The sequence below is a fragment of the Ceratotherium simum genome, chromosome Y (assembly GCF_057802395.1).
Source record: "Ceratotherium simum simum isolate JZ-2026a chromosome Y, ASM5780239v1, whole genome shotgun sequence".
NCBI lineage: Eukaryota > Metazoa > Chordata > Mammalia > Perissodactyla > Rhinocerotidae > Ceratotherium > Ceratotherium simum.
In genome coordinates, this window is record NC_141941.1 from 5,775,394 (window position 1) to 5,799,108 (window position 23,715).

General features: G+C 38.8%; 1 long non-coding RNA gene across 1 annotated transcript in view; it reads left to right on the top strand.

Moving 5' to 3' along the window:
• The window catches only part of LOC147911627 (uncharacterized), a 98,642-nt gene extending 77,497 nt beyond the window's left edge, over nt 1-21,145 (top strand). The window contains exon 4 of the long non-coding RNA XR_015550803.1: nt 11,908-21,145. This is a non-coding gene — a long non-coding RNA (uncharacterized LOC147911627). The remainder of the gene's footprint in view (nt 1-11,907) is intronic.
• Nucleotides 21,146-23,715: the final 2,570 nt, after the last annotated feature.

Sequence of the window (23,715 nt, forward strand, 5' to 3'; positions counted from 1 at the left end):
GCATTATTAAGTAAAGCCTTCACAGTGACTGCTTGGAAGGATGTGGATGAATTTGGTGCGTAAATTCAGTGTGTTTGCAGAAAACAATCCCCATCTCTGTGTAGAGACACACCCTACAATGGTTTAATGTCATCGATTGCTGCCATGTAATCCTGAGGACATAAGGAATAGCTCATTTAAAGGCAACAATGCTGCTGCCCATTTACCTAGATTATAATCTCCCCCTCTCCCATTTCTTGGATGTCCACTCAACTATCTCAAATACCACCCATTTGGCTCCATACTGTCCTATGTCATTATCAGGTGGGAAGATCTTCAATTAATGCCTAAAGGAAAAATACAAAAATTTGCCAGATTGGATAAATGTCCATTTAAATATTTTTTGAAGTAAGTTAATTTTGGAATGTTGTAAATATCCAATGCTGACATTTCTTACCTCAACATTACAAAAATAAAAATCATGGTGTGTTCAATATGGTGCCTTTTTGTCAGGTGTTTAGTATTGCATTTGGCTTCATGAAATTTGGAATTTTTATGGCCGTTGTTACAGTAGGAAATTTCAAGGGAATCATTTTATGGTGTATATTTTACTTCTTACTCATAGCTTGGCTCCTGAGTGTATAATGTCCACTTTCCTTTAACTTTGTGAATTAAGTTCAAATATTTCAAAACCCTCTTTGTGTTCTAATTGTTCTTGGCTTCAATAGGTCACAGCAGAGCCAAGTCGAATAGAAAAGTAAGTCAAATAAAAATCAGAAAATATTGGATTTGCCAAATGCTTTCCCCTTTGTTTAGTTGGGAAAGACTCTTGTATTTTGACAAAATTTGAAACAAAATTCTATTGTCCTTTACTACATCTCTTTTTCATCACTTGATTAAATGTCCAACATTGTTCACATGCATTGGAAGAGAGGGAGATGTTTGCATTATAAAACTAGAGATACATACTATAGTTTCTACACTTTCAAAGAGCTATAGCGACAAGTTATGGAATTTCATGAATAGGAAAGTCATGGATTCTCCGCTCCATTAAGCCATGATATTCGTTTTGCACAGACTACAGTGGGAGGGTGGGTGGAAGGGGGAAGGAGAGCAACACAAAAATTTAATTTTTGGAAATTTGGATCTCATAGGAGTAAGGATTATAGAATGTTATATTGGAAAAAGAGTTTTTCCAATTCAGCTGCCTTCTTAATTCGTAGATACTCTCACCAAAAACCCTACACAGACCTTCATTAAAGAATGAGGAACTCACTACCTTCTGAGACAACCATCTTTGAAGAGATTTAAAAGTCGTACTTGTTCTGAAACAAAAGATCTCTCTGGAATCCCTCTGCCTGTTTCTCTGGCTGTCCTTCCCAGCAATGCTGAATAGTTTTTAAAGTTTTCTAAATGAAACAACTTCTGGTATTTGAGGATTGTTGTCTCAAATATTGTGTCTCCACTCCAGGTCTTTGCTCCATTTTCCCAGCTCTCTTTCCCAAAGGAGAGTTCCGTGCTTTCTCTGTTAGGTTCACCTTTTGAAACATCTCTCCAGACTGCCAATACTCATGTCAAATTGCTCAGTACTGAGAACAAACACTCTTAGGGTTCTCTAAAGAGGTGAAGTGGATTACAGCTATTATTTATTTTTCTTGATGTTCATAGTTCCATTAATGAAGTCAGAATTGCATTAGCTTTTGAGACAGTAATTACACTCTTGATTTATATTGAACTTATAGTAAAGCAACTTTTTAAAGTAGTTTTATATACTATTCTCCCATATTTAATATTTATGGATTTGTTTAATTATAAATTCAAGATTTTATGTATTTCACCATTATGTTAAAATAATATCTCTGAGTAATTTATGAAAATCAAGTCAAAAAAATATTACTAGGTTGCAGGATTGGGGGTAGACTTCTTTATCCTTTTCATTGTTCTTTTTGAGTTCCTATTAATGTTGATATAATATTTGTGCCCTCACGTTAAAAATAAATCATGTTGGTCTTAATTGCAATTCCAGTTTATTTCAAACTGTCGAGATGTGGATTCTCTTTTCTAACTCGTTGACTGTTCTTTCCAAATCGTGTCCTTGGGAACGTCCATATCATCATCCAGGTGACCAAAAATACTGTTGAAAGGACTAAGTCAAGGGAGGAATCCAATGCCCACCCATCTACCTTTTCTCACAAGTCAACATCAACTATAACATTGGTCTGTTAATCAGCAGTTCCTTTTTGGAGTCAGTTAAATAGCTATCAGAAGAAATTAACAATATTTCATAACCATGAGTTCGAGGACTGATATTGCTTAGGAACAGATTTTTACATATCCATAAAATGATTACTCTGAAAAACATTATTTCTTAAAACGTATAAACTAAAAAATGCTTGCAAGACCATTTCAGCCCAACTCAGCTGGGGAAAAAAAAAATCAGACCTCTGCTAAGGGTGTGAGGAGCAGGGAAAGTGGTTTGCAAGGCTGTACTGTTGTTGAAGGGGGGCTTTCCCATCATCTCCATCCGCAGATCCCATGCCCTGAATATTCTGGCTAAGATCAGCGTGTCAGCAGGGCTGTTCCTTCTGGAGGCTCCAGAGGTGAATCTCTTTTCTTGTCTTTTGCAGCTTCTAGAGGCTACCTGCGTTCCCTGGCTTGTGGTCCTGCATCATTCTGACCTCTGTTTCCTTTCTCTCATCTCTTCCTCTGACTCTGACCCTCCTGCCTCCCTCTTACAAGGACCCTTGTGATTACACTGGGCCCACCTGGATAATCCCAGATAATCTCCCTAACTCAGGATAGCTTGAGCCTCTCCCTGGGGTTGTAGGATCCCAAGGAATTAGAGAATCAGACTAACTAGTTTCTGACTAGTCTGCAGGTTGCCTTGTTTTATTTATTTTCTTATTCTTCATTCCGATCAAGTGCTTACTCGAGCTTCCTCTTTCCCTTCTCCATGTGGAGATTGTCGGTACAGACAATCTATACTAATCTCCTGAAACAGTAAGAATTCTGTACTTTTCCCCTTTAATCCTTCCTCAGATATTTTCTCCCAGGCTTACATTCTTGAATTTCTAGATTTGAATTGTTGCTTCTCATTTACAGCCATTGTATCCAATTTGCCAGCTCTCCCTATACTTCTAACCCATTCTCTGTCTTTGCTCTTTTCTCTCATGACATCCCTAAGTCACTGCCAACTTAACAAAAGTCAAACACATATCCTCTACCTCGTAGCTTCTCTTCTGACTCAGCTCACTCTTTCTGAAGATGATGGCATCTATGTCATTGGGTGGTTGTGAGGATTAAATTAGTAGACAGTTGTAAGCGAGTAGAACTGTGTCCACCCATGCACATATTCAATAAGTTCTAGCTATTATTATCATTCTTCTCTCAGCCAAGCTTCTAGAAAGAGGGTTAAGCATCCACTACCTCTATTTTTCATTTCCTACAAAAGACAGTGTGTGCTGGTATTTAAACACACGGTCTTTGGTGTCAGACAGACCTATGGGCTTTTATACCTATTGGGTGTATGGTTTGGCAAGAACAGCTCTGCTCCAGCTTCTTTGTTTACTAAAATAGGGATGATGGTATCTCTTAGTTAAATGATTTGATCTATGTGAAGCACTTACCATAGAGTTTGGCCTCGATGAATATTAGCCTGTAATCATATACGCCTCAACCCATTGCAAAGCCACTTCTATCTGCAACCTGAGAATATTCCAAGTGGCTCCTTATGTCATATCCTTGTTAGTCTTGATCTTATCTCACCTCCTTCTGGTCCTCACCACCCTCTTCTGTTCCCGCTTCTTGGTCTGTTTCCTAAATTTCCTAAATTGGCTACTTCAGTCAGATTAGGAACTTCTCAGTCAGTTCCTAATTTGACTCCTTTGAGTCTCCTGTTCTCACACCAGATACTCTCTGCCAATAATCTCATCTACTCCCACGAGTGACTTCAGCCACCTCCCACCCGTATGCTGATGGGACCTGTGTCTCAGGCAGATCTCCTGGGGAAAAACTTCAAAATAAAATGTGGTCTAGTTCACATTGCTTCTGTTTGTTCTTTCCCTGTGAATTAGTAACCTCATTTTCTAGTCACTACCCCTTCCTGTGTTCCCTTTCTCAGTAAACTAAAATCTTTTTAGGAGATTTCCAAGTCAGAAACACAGCAGTTGAGGTATACCCCTTCCTTTATACTTGTCGTGTTACCTCACACAAATTGTCAACCCTTACCAGTCTTCAGTCCTTCCAGTTTCCTTCAGTATCTGGCTACAGGCCTCTAAACTAACATTTCCATTTGTTTTCTCCCCTCTGCCTGACTTTGAGTCACAGAGAACTAAAACTTGACTGCCAAGGTCTTTATTGGGACTCTATATTGCATTGTAGCTGACCTTTTCTCCCAGGATCTGGAGAAGTTCTGTGAGCTAAAGCCAGAAACTTGATAGAAATTTTGGAGGATTCATCCCTGCAGCGGACCGTGCACAGGCTTGGATTTTTCCTGGACAAGCCATTCTCTGGCCACTAAGGTGGGCTCATAAATGCTCAGGTCATGCATGCCCTTAACCAAGACTGTGGACAACATCACCAAGAGCTTTGACATCTTGGCTTTCAAGAATTATGCAGTGGTGCTGCTTTATTGAAAACTTTTCATCAGTTGGTCTCTTGGAATCCTCTGGACTAGATACCCTCAGAGTTCAACTCTTGGTTTGTGTTCTGGACCATGGCTTAGCGCAGAGAACCAGCCTTCCCCATATGACGTAGATGAGACTCACTGTCCAGGCTTTCTCATGACACCCCTAAGACTTGCAGATGACTCCCATGTTTGCCTGTGACAAGAACACACACTGACCTTTCCATTGTGGCCTGAACCTGTTGACAAGCACAGACACAGACCCTCAGCTTTCCATTCTTTATCTCATGAGTGATTAGCTGAGATTAGAACAATTTGTCCCCTGGAACTAGCTAACCACAGAGAAGTGTTTCCAGTTCAGCTAACTGATTGAGACTTGTGCTTGCAAAACAACCCCAGCTGTTAATCAGCCCCTCTGGAACTTGTTTATCCCGCTCTATAAGAGCCTCGAGGAGATACTCTGATCTTCACATCTGGGGTGCTCTCTCTTTTGCAACAGCCTGAATACAAACATCTTAACTGTCTGGTGCATTTTGTCTCTGACAGCATTTTTCTCCACCTTCTATTTCCAATTTGCAGCACTTACACTTTTCCACCAAATACATTTTTCAGTCTTCGTGGGATTCCTTCAGTCCCTAAACAAACAAAAGCCCTTATTCTCAGTCACCTCCTAGAAAACTAGCCATTGTCTTTTTTATTTCTTCCTTCCTTTTTTCCAATTTCCAAAGTAATGAGAAGAAAAGGTAAAGCTGCCTCTCTATCTCCAAGGATCTGACTTCTGTGCTCTCTATAGAATTTTCTACTCTCCCCTGGGCATGTTACTTTTAATTCTTATCTACTAATTCAGGCTTCTATCTGTTGATCATTGTGGGTCTTGTAGGGGAAACACACACACACATTGATAATGAGGGAATCATTCTCTCTATAATCATCAGAACTTTAAGTCATATATTCTACTAAAAATCTTAGCTAACAAAGAAATCTTTATTCTCAGATTCTCAAGATCTGCATTGTCATATCCCTTTTGTGTTCTGAAGGAAATCCCCTTCTTTTCAAATGCATATATTACCTTCATTGAAGTTACTTCCTTCTTGAGTTTGTGATCCCCCAGAAGCTAGCCCTGAGATAAGGATTCCTGTGCAAGTAGTTCAGGACGGGGCCCAGGGGGACAGTGGTAGGGGAGTGGAGCTGAGACAAGGGAAGGAGGGCAGCCGATAGCGTTATTTGTTATCACCCAGGTTACCCCTGTGGGTGACTGGAACTTAAAATCCCCTGGAAATTCTGGAAGGGAGAGTGGAACATACCACAGAGTTATCCCCTCTGAGCGCAAAGGAAGCGGGAGCGTTTATACGCAGACTCAACTCTGTCACTCACTGATGGAGAGCTGCTTCTGGAGGTGTCCACTCCTCAGCAGTTCAGGCAGGTAAAGTGGGCTCTGACTTCAAGAGCGAGCCCTCAGGCAAAGGAATTCGGGTACTAGCATCTGGCTGTCTAGTTTTGAAGCAGTAAAGAAGAATGGATGGATGCTCACAGCATTACCTCCTCTCGCTTATTTAAATCTGTTTCCAAATGAAATATGTTTACTTTTTAGATCTAGCACTTGTCTCTTCTATGGATCCCAAAGAAATATCTGGAAAGTTTTGTAGCTTGGGGGTGTGAATAGGTTCCCAAAGAAATTTCTGAAAAGTTCTATTACTTGGGGTGTGAGTGTTGTGTATTCACATGTATTTTTTTTAAAAACTGGAAATTTTGGTGTGCTAAGGAAGTGGATGTAGGATTTCCAGCCCCTGAATGGTGAGCACTTTCCGTCTTCCTTCTTTGCTTTTAAATTTTGAGTCCATTCTCTCTCCCCCACGCCCCCAATATGAGCACATGCAATACTTCTCACATTCTTGAAAACCTTCCTTCCTCCTCCTACCCCTCCTTCTCTGTCTCTTCCTGTGCTTTTTTCTCTCTCCTCTTTGCCTCCTTTCCATTTCAGTGTCCCTTCTTTATAATTTATGTTCTTCGATACATCCTGGGATTAATAGAAATGAGAATCCGTGGACCATTGAGCCGGGGGAGGGGGGTGGTTGAGTAATTGCAAGATAGTGAGAGGCCTGGACCCTGAAGAAGGGACGATATGTGTAGGACAACAGCTTCTCTGAAAACTGGTCAGAACCAGCAGGTAAACAGCCTGGTGGTGAAATCATGACTGTTTGCTGTGAGTGAGTCAATTGTACTATCTGGACTTAGCTAACCATGAACCTCAGCTAATCTACCAAGCCCGCTCCAAGTGCTGACCTCGGTCACATTTTGGCTTTAACAAATCTCTTTGGGCCCTCCTCTGAAGCCTGCCCTACAGAGCCTCCGACCCCATTCCTCTTTCCTTACCATCATGCTTTCCTTCGTCTTCCAAACTCTGATTTCAATCCTTGTGACTCAATTTGAATTGTGTTGGGGGGTTAACTAGAACTTCTACATAAAGGAATTTAAATCTTTCCTTTCTAAGCCATATATATATGGTGAGTAGACTCGGTATAAGTAACCAGAGTTAAATAGTTTGTTGAAAAAGAACAAGCTGTGATATTATCTCCTTCACAGTATACATTAGCATTATATTCTGATATTTGCCCTGATTGATACATTACCACCACGTATGTAAAGTTTAATGGAAAAACTGGGGGGACATCACAATAAGTATAACAAATATATATGAGCTAAACAGAGTACATTAATTGTCTTTCAGTACCCAAATTCTTGTTACCTAAATTCCTACTGTCTTACTTGCCTTTACATTCAGTAGCCCCATTCTCATGAACAGAATGGATTCAGATAATTTTTGAGATAGGATTACTTGGAGGAAACGTCAAATATATTTTTCCCTCAGAGAAATACACACTGAATATCTGAACCCAGGAACAGAGCAGATTTGGAAAAAAGAATGCCTATTTTTCACCATCCTTTAGAGACGTACCTTGGACATAAGCAGTCATTTCAGAATATAAGTTTTTAACACTGTCTAAGTTTATTGAAGGCATCAGCACACAGGTAATTTACTATATAACATTGAGGTGAGCTAAAGGATTTGGTGTAAAATGATAAGGAATGCAACTTCTTCCCATGGACAAATCTCTAATAACACACTAGAAGAATTCAGTTTAGCAAATGTAACTTGAGCACCAAGGGCCCCAAGTGTCTGTAATATAAACCAGCCTCTGTCTAATAAGGCAGCAGAGTCACACTCAATAAAAGGCGTTTCTGAAATTTAAGAATCTTGAAAAGTGTTACTATTCATTTTTATGGGCACTAGCAAAAGAGATTCTGCCAGAAAATGTTTCAATTCAGCGTGTGATTGGTGTTGGTTTTGGCTCCAGCCTTTGTAGGTCATCAGAAGTGTCTTTTATGGATGGTCCCTCTTTCTTTGTTCTGTTTTCAAATCTGTCTTTGGTTTGGGGTGAGTAATAAAGAATTGTATTAATTAGATTATAACAATCGCAGTCGAGACCATCAACTTTAAAAGCATCCCTTAGATGCCAATGAAACTTTAGGGGAAATTTTTTATTCATATTCCTGACCGTACATCTTGTATTTCTGACAATTTTTACACTTTCTGGTGCTTTGGTTTCACCAACAACAACCAGAACAGCAAAAGCATATGTGGTAAGGTTTTACTCGACTAAGAATGCAATAGGTAGAGATCATTTTGATCTGATGAAATTATGGAAATTTAATTTCCTAAAATAAGAAGTACATAGAAGCACTGCTGAGCCAGGGGCTATTTGAGTGAAAACAAAACGATGTTGTCTGTGACTTTGGAGTCAGATGGAGAGGAGTCTACAAGTCAGGTCTGTTGCTGTTTAAATGTGTGGGTAACATAGGAAGCCTTGTACCAGCTCTAAAAACGTTAAACAGATGCTGTTCTTGGGGAGGGCAAACTGATAGAAGTTGAGTGCTTCATCATATATGAATTCATGATTAATACACTGTGTTTTAGAACTAGCTCGAGCATCCCTCTTCTTTCTGAGCTACAGCTCAAAAACATTTCTGTTTCATTTCACTGAGGTAAATGGCTAGATTTTTTTTCCACGTAAAATTACTTCAAGTTTTTAAAATATGTCAGAAAATACCAATGGAGACATGTAAATACATGTAAGTACTATATTTTTATTTTTCTTGTAATTAAATTAGGCACCTGGCAAAGCATATTAATACTTTAGGTCATTAGAAGACTATTTATGCTACAAGGAAAAAAAAACAAAAAAACAAAAAATAAGGTAGACATCTTTGGCCATCCTAGTTTATTCAGCATCATAGAATGACTGAGGCTTTCCATATGTGTCAACTTTATTGAAAACAGAAGCCTTTTAAACCATGTGTATTTTTAAGGCATGTTCATCCATTTTTACAGGAAAAAAAACCTTACAAAATATATTGCCCATCCCTTTGCCCTGCAATAGAACCTAGAGACTTTAATTTTTGTGGTCAACAATCCAACATCACCACCATGAACCTTTAGTTCTGTTTAAGCCTATAATACAGAGGTCATCCTCAAGGTAGATTGGGCTACATAAGACTGTTTGCCTTTACACTCAATAGCCCCCAGACGCCTTGTTTGTGGGGTTACTGGTCTTATTTTATAGTTTTCCTGCTTCCTGCTTCACTTTTATTTCAGCAACTGCTATGTTTTGGCAGCTGATGGAAGCTGGAAGCCCATGTGACATACCAACGTTTTTTTTTCAGTGTTTATCTGAAATTCAGATTTAACTGGGAATCCTATAATTTACCTGCAACCTTACCACACCCCTTTTCAGGAAATCCTAAAGATAGGAACCATGCTTCCTCGATAAATCCCAAGGGAGATAGCAGGTCTCATAGGAACTTAGAGAATCCCACAGAAGATTCCTATACCCAGCACAGAAAAGGCATGGGGTTCTGTGTTCTTCAAGCTATGAACACCAGGAGGATTGATACCTCCACGCCTGAAGGGCTCATGAGAACAGGGCTAGATTTTTCTGAGAAACCTCCTGGGTTGAGCCGTGTTTGAATCGCAAGGCTTCTGTATTATTTAGCATTACGTAATAGTTAGACACAAGTAGTTGCAGCTTGAAAAAATAAAAGTTCATCTTAACTCACATAAATTCTGGAGGGATGATATCCTTGCCTAACAAAGTCATCAAAGACCTGGGCTTCCTCCCACCAGCCAGTCCACCATGCCTCATGCACTAATATGGCTGCTGGAGCTCTAAGCTTCACATACACATTCTAGAAAGCAGAATGGAAGACGATAAAGAAGAAGGATGCCATTCCTCCTAATCCTCAAAAGCTACTATCCAGAAGTAACCCTTTGCTTCTGCTCGTTGGCCAGAACTTAACCACACAGCCACATCCATTTGCAAGGGAGGCCAGGAAATGCAGTGTCTTTGATGGAAAGTTGTATGGGCATCTAGAGATTCTGTTACTAAAATTTGGGGCAAAATTTAAATACATCTCAGATTAAGGATTGTGTCTTAGAACTGGAGACCTTGAAAAGCCCTTGTAATAGTTATTCCCAGAAGTCTTTGCTCCTCCTGCCGTTGCCCAGGTTAAATGTCATTTTATACAAGTATACTTTTGAAAGAAATAATGGGATTTCTAATATTTTAAAATTCTATTTCATGCAGGAAAAAAAGTGAATTAGAGGTACATTAGTGGCCAGTTTTAAAACATGAAAATTTATGCTTAATGCAAAATAATGGAATGGGAAAAAGTAAAATATCTTGATTATTTGGAAGATTAAGACTAAATTGATGAAACTTTGGCAATTATGGGAAACTACATCAAGTTTTTCAAGATTTCCATGAAGTTTTGAAAATGATGCTTATGAGATCAAGCTTGAAATAGAAAAGAGAATCCAGAGAGAACATTGTGCAGTATGTACTGAAATGTCTGTATTTCATAAATGAATTACCTCTAAGGCAGTTAAGGAGGAAGATGGGATGTAAATAATATCCCTTTCTGCCTCCCCGTCTCCTTCATCCTCTTCCTTCCTTCTCCAGGTTGTATACATCCTCGACGAGAAGGCTTTTCAACTGCTGAAATACTTGTGAAATCAGATGTTCTGTCTTCTGAAGTTTGGGGTTTTCTTTTAATTTGCTTTCTATATATAACTCAATCCAAATGCTGGAGTAGGAGGTCTTATATCAAACTTTCATGATTTCCTGTCTTCCCTCAATATCGAGGTATGACTATCGTTAACATTTACAAAGATGTCTGTTTGACAAGGAAGTTGACCACCCAGAGTATGGCAGTCAGAAAATACTTAGAGAAGAACAATAGAATCACTGGAAACCAAATTTGAGTTAAATAAGGTGGACTGATGTAGCTAACATAGTCCGAGAGAAGACAGAATGTATAGACTCCATATTTATTTATATAAGTTTTGTAAATATACTCAATTTTTAAAAATGACCTAGACTTTATACATGGTATGTGCGTAGTAGGGGAAGTTTGTGATTTAATATTTGAATATCTACTATGAAAATGGCTATTGGACATTAGCCCCGTAAGCACTCTAGAAGTCCCTTGTTAAAGCTGAAAACCTGAGTCTCAGCCAGGTTTAGACATGACCAAAGACGAACGAGGATGCATTGTGAAAACATGAAAGGTCTTCTGTTCATCTTAGTTTCAGTGCCTTACATTTTAAGAACAAAGCAAACTGTGGCTCAGATGTTCCCAAGTAGGAGCTCTCCATGAGAGGAAAAAAGGAATCTCCCTGCTCGTCTTTGGAATTTATCTCTGCCATGCACAGCACACCTGTGCACCGTAAGATTTGTTACAGCCCATTGGAGCACTGGGGAGTTGTGGGGCTACTAAATCATTTGTCAGGATAATGAGTAATAGCTGATTAATTACTACCTAGTTAATTAATCCAGGATTAATTAGGAGCTCTACATTTTTGTTATTTTTATTTTCCATTTATAGTTGTGAGTGATAACTTGGGTTTTAGGTTTTCACCCCTCTTTCTGCAAATAGAACCTGATGGTTTGAACAGATATCTTTCTTCATTTTTTACATTATTATCCTGAACAGTTTTAATCAAGTTTAACATTATTTGAAAAAAATAAATATATACAATGCAATTGAAGTTATTTAAATTGCATAGGCTCTGTGGCTAATTCTAACTGTATCTTTTAAAGCTAAGTTGATGGTATTCGGAGGCAGAGACCAGAATGTTTCTCATTGGTGTGTGTGTGTGTGTGTGTGTGTGTGTGAGTTTCTCTTGACTTCAGAGTCCAGTAGGTGAATGCATGACCTTATTCTCTCGTTTGTCGGCTTTCTCCTAGTGAGCCTAAGAAGTTGCCTGGATGGTTATGAAGCCATTGACTGAGGCCTGACATGGGCTGCTGCCCCCGTTGAGCCGGCCGCCCACTGCTTAACAGGTACCATCCTAGCAGAGACTCCTGGTGACAGGTGTGTGGCCAGGCCATGCTTCCTCATAAGGTCCTGCGTGAACAGTGCTCTTTTCTCCATGCCGCTTATCACAGAGGCATCACTAAACAGGGCAGATTCCATGGCCCGAGCTGGATGGATTAAAGGTTCCATTTAAAGAGGACTGATGGACACTCACCCTCAAAGAGCTCTCCTTGGAAAGATGACAAAGGGATTATGTTTCAGGGTTTGAAGCCCTACAGGGATGTCTTTCATCCCTCCCAAGCATTCCTCTCTGTTACGTTCAGCGATTCCTGACCGTTGAGAGGAAACCATTACACTGGATAAGAGCAAAGAGCCCTGAGGCCCTCCTTCTGTTCCATCCTGACTTTCCTGATGGGACCTTCCTGAAAGTCTCTGTCACTATCTCATTTGCTGTGACATTCTCCTTAGGAAGCTGCATTGAGGAGAAGAAAGGGGTTATGTCACGGCCCATCTAGGAAACAACAAACCCATCCACAAACAACTAGATTGAACCCTGCGCCTAGTATGATACCTGCTGTAACTTGACACCCAGTGAGCATGGTTCCCCGTCCAAAGATAGAGTAAGAGAGGGCACAGAACCATGTTCTACAGTAAAAAACATAATGCAAGGTGGATTGAAATGAATAAGCTTAACTGTATTGCCAAAAATATACAGAATGTTTAAGCTTCAGTGTTTGATAATGATATATAATGGTTAATTTGACTATTTGTCCACATAGTATGGCCAAACATTGCCATTTCTATAGTTAGGTTAAGGGAGGTGCTTAATTTAATGACACTCACTATTCATAGAAGTCATTCATTAGCTTCTGAACTCTGAGATGTTGGAGAACTAACACAAATAGAAAGACAAGCTCAAGAGCTGATGAAAGTTGAGTCTAAGGAAAATAGCCAATTGAGTCTAAAAAGATAATATTTATTTAGGTTTTTTTTACTTTTGATATGTTCTTATAATATAGTTGGGGATATGGTATATAAAATGCATGAACACACAATTGGTAACAATGCACAGTTGTTTTGCAGCACCAGAATGTGTAGTTTGCCAGCTGTGAGTAACAGCAAAACGATGCAGTAGTGATGTAAAGGAGTAAATTCATTTATTTTTTTCTCACACAACAAGAACTCGGGATGTAGGTAGCCCAGGACTGCTTTGCAGATCAATCACTTGAGGACTTAGACTCTGGGAATTTTTTTGCTCTGAATTGGGAATTCCTGCATGATGGCTCTTGCAGCTCCAAGCTTAGGTCTAAGGTGTTGGTGGGAAGAAATGGAAAAAATTAAGAGCAAAAGCATGCACTTGCAAGTCTGCCTTCTTTTTCCCATGGCTACCCCTAGTTGCAAGGGAATCTAGGATGGTGAATATTTTCACTGAGTACACTGTCATCCTCAACAGTATGTTCTGATACTAAGGAAGAAGGAGAGGGTGGATGTTGGGGAGGCGAGCAGTGTGATGGGGAGAGCTATAGGAATGCAGTAGCAGCAGAGGAGGTCCTTCCTAAGCCACAAAGACTCCCCTATGATGCTAGAACTTAAAAGGGGGCTTTGCAATATTCACATAACTTCTGGACGCAGAGAGATTTTTTTAATGGCAGGTGTTATAGGGACAAGCATGTTAGACAGGAATTCACTTTATACCCAAGACCAACTTGGTAACAAAGAATATATCAATGAACTCCCGCCCTCCTTAAGGGGGGCTCTCTGCCTTCAGAAGTTTTGTGAAAAATGAAGGATTTAGTTATTATTGGGAGAAAGCTGTAACTAGAATGGAGGGCGCATCAAGGGAATCACGGGGAAATTATTAAAGGACTTGAAAGACAGGCAGGGGTATGGGGCTTCATGTAAGAAGAAACGAAGCAAGTGCTGTGTAAAGCTTTCTGTGAGTGGATGGGGTGGAGCAACAACATATAGACTAAGGAAAAAAGCATTGGCTGTTTAGATAAATAGAGGAAGGAATACACCAAAAGAGTATTACAAAGAATCTTGCATGTTGCTTTATATTAATAGGTATGCAGCAAACTTGTGCTAACAGAAGCTAAAGGAAATAGAACCATCAAAGATAGCCACACATTCTGAGTCTTCTAGCAACATAGCAGAATTGTGGTGTGACCGGCAAGAAAGTTGGAAAGAAGAAACAATAGGGGAAAGCATGGTTCAGTTTGATAGATAATCAATGTGCTCAAGTTGATAAAAAAATAATCAAGCAGGCTATTGGCACCGAGGATATAAGAGGAGAACACAGATGAGGGATGATATCTGCAGATATTTAGATGGGATTTAATATCAAGAGGTTGCAATGGAAGAAGAAGGGATTTATTTTCCAAAAGGATGAATATAGAGAACACCAAACGAGAACCTTGGATAAGCTCAGAACTAAGGAATAGGTTGCTGAAAACGAAAGACAGCGAGGGGGTAGGGCATGATATAGGATCGGCAATGGTGTGATATGATCACTTGGTGCCAGGAGAGAGCAAAGGTGCAGGAGTGAATGCCAGCAGAGTTCAATGTAGACGAGAGGTCCGGAGTGACAGGCAATAACAGGCACCTAGATTTCAGCAAAGGAGGCAATTCCTAACTCCAGGAACTCACAGTCGGTAGATAAGAGAGAGAAATCATATTGCAGGTGTTTGAAGAGGGGAGGTGTGGATAGAGAGGCAATAGGCACAGAACAAAAATGCAGAAAACATGCATCACAGCTTGAAGAAACAGTGAGGTGTTGCTCTTTTGTGTTTTGCTTTTCCCTTAAAGGGGGGTGATCTGAGCAGACGTGAAGACAGAGAACAAGGCCTACATACAGAAACTGGGTAGACTTCTAGAGAAATAGAGTTTCTCTCTGTTTTCTAATCACGTGGCAGAGGGTGATATACACATATACGAACCTAGAGCCAGCCCTATGGAATGTTCTGTTCTTATGGCATTATTTGTTAAAAAGGAAGATGAAGTTTTTTCCTAAAGACAGGAAATTATAATTTTTGCAGAAATATGTTTTTGCTTAAAAAAAAGGACCCTTCTCCTGGGAACTTGCATGGTGTTCCCCATGCACAGAACTTAACATTCTTCACCAGTAATACCTGCATGAGCTAAAAAAAAATGGCACCATTTAAAAATGTATGCAATTTGTGAGTGTATACTTAAAGTAGCCAGAACTCATTCAATGAATGCAGGGGCCCTATTTTTTCACAATAGCATGCATAAGTGTTGCAATGCAATTAGTTTTGCTACTGACAGGAGCAATTCTTAATAGACACTGTCAAATGCTGTGGAGTTAGGTTAGGAATGGGCAGGATTTGAGGATGTTCTGGAGCATCATCCTGTCCAGCAGGGTGTATTTCTGTGAAACGTTCCTCCATTTAGAGGACAAAGCAAGTACTTCATCATTTTCAGAAACTTTATGAAGAGGGCAAATGTACAAAAGATGAGCTAAGCCCATGTTTTAAAATATTTTTAGCTCTTAAGTATCATGCTTCAACAACACTAGGTAAATGGAAAAGAATCACCGAATCACTTATTTGTTTTATTTAGTTGAGGCCAAATCACATTTTTGGCTTGTTTTTGTTACATAGCATCCTTCATGTTGACTTTGCAAATACTGTATTTATTTCACAGATCTGTAACACATAAAGTTTACTGTCAACCTGCTTCAAACCCGAGTGGTAATATAATAAGTATACAAGTCTAGAGTACAAAATTTAAAAACCCATGAATTTAACTCAAATGAAAACAAATAAAAGCTGAAGGTGATCCAAAATTTAGCAGAAAAAGAATCAGGTCCCTGAAGACACACTTGCTTTAGTTTTTGCTTCACCACTAAAGGAATATAAAACTTAGGATTTCATTTATTTTCTGGGTCCTCAGTCTTTTCATGTATAAAATAATAAGCTTGAGAATATGATCCACAACATCACTTTTACTTTTATAGTTTTCATTATAAAATTATATGGTGCTGTGAAAGTAAAGCCATCATTTGATGAATGCTGTCTTCACTAAGCTTTAGAGACAGAAGAAAATGATATTGATAAGACTGATCAAAATGTCAGCTGGAAGGTGTGTGGCCTGGGTCTTCATAAAATGTAGTAATACAGGTAAACAGCTAAGAACACCGTTCCTTGGTTACCTCTTATAATCAGCGCACAACTGACTGGACACAGAACATTTGAGAATCTAAATCACTGCTCCTTTTCCAACAGCCTTCATAAGTTGTTATAATTGGACCTTTAAATTGTTTTGATTTGGTCACAATCTTAACAATTCAAACTAGGTATGCATATACCTAAATATTTAATTCATCCACATTTCTTATTTGTCGACCGTCTCTTCTGTCCCAAAAGCTTGTGTTATTTGATAGTAGAAACTTAGAAAAGGGACTTGTCCAGTAGCAAGGCAAGTTGTTGTAAATCTAGAAAAAGGAAAGTTACCCAGTGAGCATGGTGACAGACATGGGGAGACAAATATCCTCTTTTTGCTTCTTGAGAGGCTTACTTCACATTTGCTCCTTCAAAGAGACATAAAGTTTGGTAGGCACCTCCTTTAAGTTACCTTCCTGCCATCTGCGTCTCAGCAGCAGCTGTCAGCTGGATCCTCCTGGTGTGGAATTTCTCTTTAGTGATCTCAGGAGTTATTCTTATCCTTAGGACTGTAAAATAGTAGGTTAGCACAGTAAACTGGACATAATTGCTAGTGAGCATATTTGTGCTTGTCTGCACACTGCTTATGTACGGCAAACACAGTGTGATTCTCCTGTTCACGTTTGAGAATTTACTTTTATTGAGGAGTTTACAAAGGTCTTGGCAAGGTTTGAGTTGGGGACTGTTCTGCTTGTGCAGCATCATACACTGAGCTGCGTGAGGGCTGGTTTGCTCACTGTTGTATTTCAGTTCTTAATCCAGTGCCCAGCACAGAGCAGGCCTTTGGTAAATATCTGTGGAAGGAAAAGGTGTGTGAGGGGAGGAACACCACCATCCTCTTTTATCTCTCTAGCCCTCTGTGCTGTCAAACCCTTTTCTGGGATCTATATTGGTCCAAGTCCCATCAGGATCATTGTATGTGTCTCTTTGTTATTTCAGGCCAATATAATCATTTCTGAGAAGTATCAGTCTCCACTGCTGTTCAGACCCTGAAGTTCAGACGTTTCCCTCATTGCATTTCTGTAGCTATGTTATGTTCCCTTTAGCATTTGTACAGACATACGCAATGCAGAACTTAAGGAGGCCTTCTATGTGTGTGTGCAAAATTATGGATTCTGGCTACTTGCTGCCACGAGGGGATAGTTTCTTCTCTCTATGCCCTGCTGGAAGATGGAAGAAGAGGTCTAGATTAGGAAGATGGAGGGTTTATAGAGCACCTGTCTTTTCAGATTAGAGGAAACAGCTTGTAGATTGAATGTATTTTCCCATCATTCCAAGAAATATGTTGCAGGGTATTCGTGGTGTCATCCCGTTGCAAGTCTGTCCTCTCTTGCTGCCTCCAGGTCTTCCTGTCTCTCCTACTGGATGGGTTTTATGAGCAGCAGCAAGAGAAAACCTTAGTTGTTATATGTGAAGAAAAAGTTTAGGGAATGGATTCACAGTGCTCTGATGATGCGTGTTTTGCATTCTTAGGGGATATTAGAGCTTTTAACATCAAAACATACTAAAGAATGGAGGCAAAGACCTTGCCAGAAGATATATATGTCTGTATGCTTTTGAACACGACAAGTTTTTTACCATGGAGAGAAAAAAATAGATTCATTTCTTAAACAGTATAATAAGTGCCATGTGGTTAGTTTCCTTCATAGCGTTCAGATCTCCAATAACGTTGGACAGCTAGTTTATTGGAAAACATCAGTTTAATGTGACCCAGACATTTGACCCTAAGGGATGACCTCTGCACCTTTATGAAGAATATGCATTTCTATGGGACTGGGAGACTAATAATAATAACAGTAACCATAATAAGGCTTAGAATGTCTTAGGAGAGTTGCCCTTTGGCCAAGGAATTGCTTTCTCTTGTATTAGGAACTGACATGAAATTTAGGGCTAATTGCAAATGCTCAAAACCACATCTCCCTAAATGAAAGGCTGATTGAAAGGACAAATTAGGTTACCTTTTAAAGTAGCGGCTAAAGCTGGTTGATCAGAGCGATGTATGTAGACTGTGCAAACACAGAGGAGAGTGTATTGTATTTATTCTGACTGTACTTGTTGACCACCAAATGCGTATGCAGAAGTACTGCTAACTCCTTGAAAAGTCTGGGAAAGTAGCCAAAGAACATTCCTATCTTGGCACAGAAAGGTGATTGCTTGAGAAAACATGAGAAAAAGTCACCTCCATCACATGCCCATGGTCAGGGCTTTCAAGTGGAGTGACAAGTTGAAGAGGCCCATCCAGATGAGGAGGGACATGAATGGATGGACATTTGGGCAAGGTCATGAGGCTCCTCCCAATCTGGGAATCACCTAACTTAAATGCATCAGGGATAAAGTGCGGCAAGTGCCCGAGTACCCAGAATACCAAACTAGTCACTTTCTATTCCTTTCCTACACAATGTTTGCACATTAGGGCTTCTTTTGAGCCTATCCTGAAAATATAAATTCTAAATAAATGTATATTTATTTTCTAAAAATTCTAAAATGTCATTCTACAGCCTATTAAAATTTTGGAAGAGGGTTCTTTCTGTGCTAGTCCATGTAAAGACCCTTTCTTTTCCTAATCAATCTTGAATTTTGAGAGTGTCTGACATTAACTTTATGTGGAATGAAGGAAGTTTGTGCAAAAAAAAAAATCTATATATTTACTTTATTCCTATATATATATACACACACATACATATGATATATATGATACTCACACATGTATATATCATTGTTCTCATTATATGCACCTCCTGCTGTTTATCATACATGTATATGTGTGTTATCATGGTAGCAATTTTAATATAGAAGGAATCCACAGTCCTAAACTATCTCGGCTAAGTATATCCTAAGAATGCCACTCTTGTAGGAAACAGAAGAAGAAAACAGTTATAGGAGTCAAGCAGAGTCAAGGATTAGGGGCATGACTCACTTCTTGTCTGTATGATCCCATTTTAACTTCCATGAGCTTCAATTTCTTCCTCTGGACAACTGAAAAAGAGATTATACATGGAGGCTTTGAGATTTAGCAAAGTTCAATAAATGAATGCTCATTTACTTTATTCCTATCTGTCTATCAATCATCTATGTATGTATGTATGGATGTATGTATGTATCTATCATGTATCAATTTATTTATGTATCTATGTATGTATGTATCTATCTATGGCATTTCTGAAGATGCAGTATGTGGTTAAGACATACCCTCAGTAACAGAGGCACAGTCATGTATTAATGTCAGCAGGAAAGTTATTCATGGATTCAGCAGTTATTTAGTGAGTGTTAACTTTGTGCAAAGTTCATTGCAGAGGTTACTAAAATATTATCCACGATTATTAAAGAATTATAGTGCAAATTTCCTAAATTTATGCATCCAGAAAGCAGTCCAGATTTTGTCATTGTTTTCCTTGGTTTTTCTTTACATAAATATATTTTCTTTGTTAAGGAGTAATTGGCAAAACTAACCTGAGTGGTGGCAAGCATAAGAGTTATGTAAAAGATGGTATCACACTGTTTTTATAGGAAAATGCATGCCCCAAACCCAGCCTTAAACATGAATGAAATCGCTGTGGTTTCAGAAATGATTTTTCTCAATCAATACGACCTTTGTTTGTCTTGTGGTGGTGTTATGTTTCACATTTGTTGAGCAGCGCATCATGTTTTTCCTCATGTGCCTGATACCCCTGCTGTTTGTAAAGGTATCCAGGAGAGCAACATAACCTTAAGAGTTTCTGTCTCTAGAGGGGCTCAAGGTTTCTGCTAAATTAATTTCTTCAAGGCTGATTTGGAGAGGTTGGGGATGCTCTTTTAATCTTTATGCCCTGAACTCGGAGTTAAGGCCTTCCGAACAGCTTCTTTGTGACACGAGGGAATATACCTTTTATTCCTCATTGGAGTAAGCAGCTAATGGGGAAAAAGGGGTCAGAGACCCGAGGAGGCTTGTTACAGGCGCTGGAAGGCAGAGGTCCACTGCGTCTGCTTCACAAGCTGCTGCCACATTTCCAACAGGGCTCGTCAATGCAGAGTCTAATCAGAGCTGTTTGCCTCTTAGGAATGCCCCCTAGGCTTACAAAACCCTGGTATTGAAGGGACATGACATTCCCCAGGTAGCTTAGAATTCAAGCCAGTTTGATCCATGAGATCATTGTGCGTTCTTTAATGGAGTCTGTGAGGTATAACACGGGGGAAAGAGATGATAAAAATCAGAGCTGGCCTTCCTCAAGTGTAGAGTGCATGACTACTTTCAAAAAAAAAAAAATGTCCTGGTCTGATATTTCTTTTGGTTGAATGTGTTGTGTTCCAGAAAGGACCGTGGAGGGATAAAATATTAATTCATTGTCATGCAGTCATTTTCTCCTATTAGCAGAAAAGCATTCTAAGGAAATGTGAAACCATTGTTCTCATTATATGCTCCTCCCTCTATACCAGCGGTTGGCAAACTATAGCCTCTGGGCCAAATATATTGGACGACAGCTACAGCCGCTCACGGGCAGCAGTCTATGGCTGCATTTGTAGTACAACGGCAGACTTGAGTTGTTAGAAAGAGATTCTTTCGCCCACAGAGCCTAAAATATTTATTATCTGGTTCTTTACAGAAAAGTTTGCAAAGAAGTCTGGGAATCTCTGGTCACACTGTGATATGCCTTTTCTAAATTTTTTCTTGTGAAACATAACATACACACACAATATGCAGAAGCATAATGATACCATTTCTGCTTAATGTGTATCGGATTATGCAGGATCTCAATTTCTTTTTGAATTTGTCTTAATATTTTGCAAGGAATGTGTATAATTTAAATTTTTAAATTTTTGGCATAATGTAGTTATCTTCCCCAGTTTGTTTCTAGCATCAATTGTATGTGCTTCATTTCTTTGTTTCTTGCTAGGTCAGCTTTCCAGATGGTTATCAATCTTACCTTTCCTTTAAGAGATTCAGTATTTAGCTCTCTTCTACTCTTTTATTTCTTTGTTTTCTATTTTATTAGTTTGTGCTGTCTTTATTATTACCATCCTCATACATTTTTGAGTAATTTCCTTGAGTTTATTCTATTTCTTTAACTGCTTGGTTTGAGTTCTTAGCACAAGAATCTTTAACAATTTTTTTCCTAATATATTCATTTTAGACTTAAAATTTCTGTCTCGTTGTCTTTGATATTATCAATTTGACTAGTCATGTGATATGACTTTCTTGTTAATTATCCTGCTTGAGATTGGCTGATCTTTCTGCTTATGAAAATTTATCTCTTATCAAATCTTGAAAGTTCTCAACTATTTTCTTTTAATATTGCCTCTTCGGCATTTAAAACAGATCTCCTTGTATTCCATTTAAATATATTTTGGACCTTGTCATTTAATCAGTTAAATCTAAAACTTCTTTTTAATTTTTCTACTTCTTCACCTCTCTGTTGTCCATTCTGCATTATTTCTACACATCTATATTATAATTCACCTCAGCTATCTTAATCTGCTTGTAATTCTTCCATTGGTTTTTAAAATTTCAACTGTCTTTTTTTTTTTTTTTCCCCCATTTAAAAAATTCTGCTTGGCAGTCTCTCAAAAATCTGCCTGGCCATTTTTATGGTATCATATTCCTTACTCATGTTGTTAATTTCTTTTATTTTTATTTTTTAGATATTTAATATATATTTATTTTGTATTTTACATTGACAATTTTAGTGTCTGCTATCTTTTGGGGTTGTATCCTACTGTTTGATTCTAATGAGTATCACACATGGTGGATGAAAATCATACATTTATGATATTTTGATTGTACTTTTTTTTTCATTTGGATCTATCTCTGTGGAATTTCTATGAGGCTGGCATTGAGGGTACTTTACCTGGGAGAATTTGTGTTTACTGCTGATGCCTTGGATCATTTCAGAACCAAGACTTCTTTCAACAAAATTTCTCCTTGGTGCTTCTCTGGACACTCAGAGAGTTTTTTGGCTATTCCTGCTTGGGGTCAGCTTAGTTTTCATACACGAAATCTCAGGGGAGATTTTTTTTTGGTGGTTTGTTTATTTGTTTGGTTTTTTGTTTGTTTGTTTTTCTTGTTATTATTGTTATTGAACTTCATGCAGAGCCCAGAGGGCAATGATGCGATAGATCAGGAAGAGGCAGCAGAAAGGAGGTGGGTGAGCTGTGATGGTAACTATCCTGTACAGAACTCAGTGCACTTCTCCTGCAAGGTGAAAGACAGATGTGTAAGAGAGTTGTGCTAAAGACCAAAAAGTCTGCCCTCTCAAACACACACACACATACACACACACACGCACACACACACTTTTATAATTACCTGGCATGTGTGAGCCCAGCAAATGTTGCCGAATCCATGCATGAGCAATTCAATCAATTCACCCAAAATGGATGCGCTACTGTGTCCTGAATAAATGGCTCATGGTGAAATTGTTCTCGGGCTTCTCCATAAGTGTTCCAGTATTTGGAAAGGACAAAATAGTGTGTGAGCAGTTTACTGGGTGGGGTACTTTTCATAAAGGTGGCTTTGGACCTTCCAATTGAGAAATCTGTTTATCAGCTATACCTGGTTGGTGTGAAGGATCAGACATGGAGACTGCAGGAAAAGCTTGTGCTCGTTCTAGAGACATGATTTAGAGTATCACCTAATATCAGACTGCTTGAAATGTTGATAATGTCAGTCTGGCACACATTCAACATCTTCTACCCCGACAATTTTTCTCTAATCAAATTGGGTTTGTAGAATAAAGAGGGTAACTTTGCTTGTCTGTACAAAAGCAAGTTTTTTTAGAGGTGAGTCTTGGGAAGTTGAAACTTACCATCCTCCAGCTTAGAAAGGCATCACATACTTTTTTTGGCTGGCACACTTCAAGCCAGGATATGGATGGACATACGAAATTTTACAAAATGGCCTATATGCCTGGGAGATTTTTTTCTCCTATGAAGCACTAAAGTCAAGTTACAGAATTAATGAATTTGGTCCTTGGAAGTTTGCTAAATTGCAAGTGCAAACGTGGATGGACAAATGTCTGTTTCCATCTTCTCTTTGTGGTTTTGGTAAAAGCTAACTTAGGGACCACAGACTAATCTGACAATAGTTTTTTGTGTGTTTCTGTCTCTGCTCGTCCTGAAGTAACACTGATTAGTTGACTGATACACTAAGCAAGGCTGGGAACTAATTCCCTTTATACTTGACTTTAGTGTTCTCTGAGTTGATACCTAAGAATCAGTACTTTTAACAAGTTCCCCAAGTGCCTCTTATCATCAGGCAAGTCATGAAAACACTAATTTAGGGAATTCACTCTCCATTAACCACACGTTCCATTTACAAAATTACCTAAGTGCTTGTGGAAATAATTTTATTCCCATTAAGCACCAAAGTCAAGATACAAGACAAATATATTTGGCCCTTGGAAATTTGCAAAATTCTCATATAAAATAAGTTCGTAAATAATCTTCTCATTTGTGTGTATAATGTTGAAACTTTTAATTTGTTTTTCATTGATTCCCAGTCATTTGTTCTTAAGCTCTTACCCACATGGGACAAGAAAAGCACTTTAGTAATTAGAATTTTGTTGTCCTTTAAAGTGTGTTATT